The sequence below is a fragment of the Phyllostomus discolor genome, chromosome 1 (assembly GCF_004126475.2).
Source record: "Phyllostomus discolor isolate MPI-MPIP mPhyDis1 chromosome 1, mPhyDis1.pri.v3, whole genome shotgun sequence".
Taxonomy (NCBI): Eukaryota; Metazoa; Chordata; class Mammalia; order Chiroptera; family Phyllostomidae; genus Phyllostomus; species Phyllostomus discolor.
In genome coordinates this window covers 101,100,972-101,104,669 of record NC_040903.2, presented here as the reverse complement: position 1 = coordinate 101,104,669, position 3,698 = coordinate 101,100,972, and the positions used below count along the sequence as shown (strand labels likewise).

The 3,698-nt window shown below is 41.2% G+C and overlaps 1 non-coding gene across 1 annotated transcript; it reads left to right on the top strand.

Moving 5' to 3' along the window:
• The first annotated feature begins 661 nt into the window (after positions 1 to 661).
• On the top strand, positions 662 to 765 carry LOC114493598. Its single transcript, XR_003684232.1, has one exon. It is a non-coding gene; the product is annotated as a U6 spliceosomal RNA (small nuclear RNA).
• The last annotated feature ends 2,933 nt before the right edge of the window (positions 766 to 3,698 follow it).

Here is a 3,698-nt window from a genome sequence, read left to right as displayed (position 1 = left end):
TCACTGTGCTGTAGACTGAATGTTTCTGTCCCCTCCGGGCTTCATATGCTGAAACTCAACCGTCAATGTGGTGGTATTTGGAGATGGGGTAATTGAGAGGCGATTAGGTCATGAAGGTGGAGCCCTCATGATAGAATTAAATGTTCTTATAAAAGAGACACCAGAGAGATCCCCTGCCCCCTCTGCCATGTGAGGACAGCAAGAAGACAAGCTGGCTGGGCTGTGAACCAGTGAATGGAACAGTTTTTCATTTACCAGATACCGTATCTGTTGGTGGTTCGATCTTGCACTTTTAGCTTCCAGAACTGTGAGGAATAAATGTCTGTGGTGTATAAGGCACCTGGTTTTGGGTATTCTGTTATAGCAGCCTGAACTGGCTAAGGTACTCCAAGTCAGAAGAAATTCTGCCTCAAGACTGAAGCATCAACTTCTGCCAAGAATTTCTACCTTGCCAGCCTCCCATAATCATGTGAGCCAATTCCTCAATTCCTTGACATTTCCCTCATGCATGTATGTACATATGTATATAAAATCTTCTACTGATTCTGTTTCTTTGGAGAACACTGACAAATACAGGTAGTAATGTAGTGGGTAAGAACATTGGATTTCATATGGCCTTGTAGGTCATGGTAAGGACTTTAGCTTTAAATTCTAGGAGAGAGTGCTCACTTTAGCAGCACATATGAAAAAATTGCAACAATACAGAGATCAGCATGACCCCTGAGCTAGAATGAAATGCAAATTCATGAAGCATTCCACATTAAAATAAAAAAGTTTTAGATGAGAAGCCAATGGAGGACTCTGAGCTGAAGCATGACATGATCTCATATTGTAAAGAGTCATCCTGATTGCTGTGTTGGGAACAGCACAAAGGGGAGCAAGAGATGTCAGTGGCTTAGATCATAGTGTGAGTGGTAAGAGGTGATAGAATTCTGGATGTATTTTCTAGGTAGGACAAACAGAATTGCTTTTATCATGGATGTGCGGAGTGAGACAGAGGAATCAAGGATGACACTAATTTTTTTTTGGCCTGAGCAACTGGCATAATGGGGTTTGGAGCAGGTTTGGGATAACATCAATAGCATAATTTTGGCAATACTACCTGGAAATACCTGTTGGCTGTAGAGGCAGAGATATCAAGGGGCATTTGGATGTGTCTGATGTTCAGAGGAGAGATGCAGCTGGAAATATAAATGCGGGAATAGTGACTGATACTGCATGTGTGTGTGGGGGGGATTAGACAATTTTGGTGAGGTGAGGGGTGAGGGTCAGGGGGCAGGTATAACCCCAGGTTTTTGGCTTGGACACTTTTTAGAAATGTCATTCTGTTAGGGAACACAGATGAGGTAGAGAGATGTTTGGTTTTGCATGTGCTGATTATAGACATTTAGTTAACTGGAACTAGAGGTTACATACTCTAATTTGATCTTTTTGAAGGTGAGGAAACTGAGGTTCCAGAAGAGCTAGCTTGAATTAGATTGATTAGATTGCCCAGTGTTCTTTTTGCAGTACTGGGGGACTGGCAGCTATGGAGAAGACTATAAAAAATAAAAGGTACATCTCCCTAATTCTGAGGTTGACCAGCCATCTCTAGACTGAAAGAGAGAGAGGGAGGGAGAGAGGGAGAGAGGGAGAGGGAGACTTGAGTAATCAGATAGGCAATAAGGTCAAGTGGAAATTATTTTTCTATTTGAGGGAAGGATGTGATGTCCAGTAGATTAAGACTATCCCAATAATTTCAGGTTCAGAATTTTAGTATCAGGAAATTATACTGTGGTCATACTGGGCCAGGCCAGGCTGGACATTTCTGAAGTGAAATAGTTGAGCATCTCCACTGTAGCACTTTATTTCACCTTAAAATAATTCCTATGTGAAATAGCTTTAATTGCCATTTTTGGCTGATTTAGGAATTTGTTTGAATATCAAGGAAAGCTGGGGTAAAAGGAAGTGGAAGGTGTTTAGGGCAATGGTCCATCTCCCCCAAATTCCACTGAGGATGTATATATAATAGGAGCAAATATTCAGCAAATTGGGGTTTAAATCCTCAGTTTGACCTCCAAGTAGCTGTGTGATTTTAGGTGTGTGAAATTCTTTCAGAATTGTCCGAGGCAGTAAATCTATCAGCCAGCCTGGAAGAGGAGGTTGTTCATATTTGCTTCCCTTCCCCACAGTAAAGTCCTTGTTAGTCATTTACTCACTAGCCACGTTGGTGTTGAAGAAGCATTAGAGGTCAGTTTTAGCCCTTTTCCTCAGCCTGGTTCCCCATTCTTTCTAATTCTTGTTCCATTAAAAAGGATAGATTTTTGGCAAGTGAGAATAGTGGCATGGGGAGGGACAGGGAAGAGTGCTTCTGGAAGCAAGCATAGAAGCATTCTCAATGGGAATAGAAGAGATGTCAGTGAGTCCTAGCAGTCCTGTGTCAGAGCTCCAGGGTGACAGCAAAGGGCTCAGAGGAATGCTATATAGTGTGTCACTGGAGGCTGGTTTCTTGCCACAGTCAGAATTTCTGTACCCCACAATAGAGAGAGCCATCTGTCATTAAGGTCCTACTTTAGGGCCACAGAATACCATGATAGCTGACATAAGCACTCTTCCCTATTTATCCCAAGACAACGTAAGCCTCTGATTTTGTCGTGACCTCCCGAAGTAGCCCTGTTGATTGCTGAGATGGATTTTTTACAAACTTGTTGAGAGGCAGGTTCAGAGTTAAGATTAACGTTATTCAAATGACAATTAAAAGTCTTCAAAAATAGAGTCACAGCAGTAATTGCTGATGCTGGTGAATTGAAGCAAGATTTTTTTAAAGCAAATAAAAATGTAAGTCATGACACCATAAAAGTCCTAGCAGAGAACATAGGCAGGAAAATTTCAGATATTCCATGCAGCAATATTTTCACTCATATGTCCCCTAGAGCAAAGGACATAAAGGAAAGAATAAACAAATAGGACTTCTTAAAATTAAAAAGCTTCTGCACAGCTAAAGAAAACACCAACAAAATGAAAAGGTAACCAACCGAGTGGGAAAATATATTTGCCAATGATACCTTAGACAAGGGTTTGATCTCCAAAATATATAAAGAACCCACACAACTCTACTCCAGGAAGACAAAAAATCCAATTGAAACATGAGCAAAGAACCTGAACAGACACTTCTCCAAGGAGGACATGCAGAGGGCTCAGAGACATATGAAAGGATGCTCAGCATCACTAGCCATCAGACAGATGCAAATTAAAATCACAGTGAGATACCACTTCATACAAGTCAGAATGGCCATCAAAAACAAAGCAACAAACAAGTGCGGGTGAGGATGTAGAGGAAAAGTAACCCGAGAATGGAGACTGGTGCAGCCACTGTGGAAAATAGTATGGAATTTCCTCATAAAACTAAGACTGGAACTGCCTTTTGACCCAGCAATTCCACTGCTGAGATTATATCCCAAGAACCCTGAAAACACCAATCCATAAGGACCTATGCACCCCAATGTTCATAGCAGCACAATTTACAATAGCCAAGTGCTGGAAACAGCCTAAGTGCCCATAAGTGAATGAGTGGATCAAAGAACTCTGGTACATTTATACAAAGGAATACTATGAAGCAGAAAGAAAGAACTCCTACTTTTTTGAACCCCATGGATAGATCTGGAGAGCATTATGCTAAGTGAAATAAGCCAGGCGGTGAAAGACAAATATTATATAAT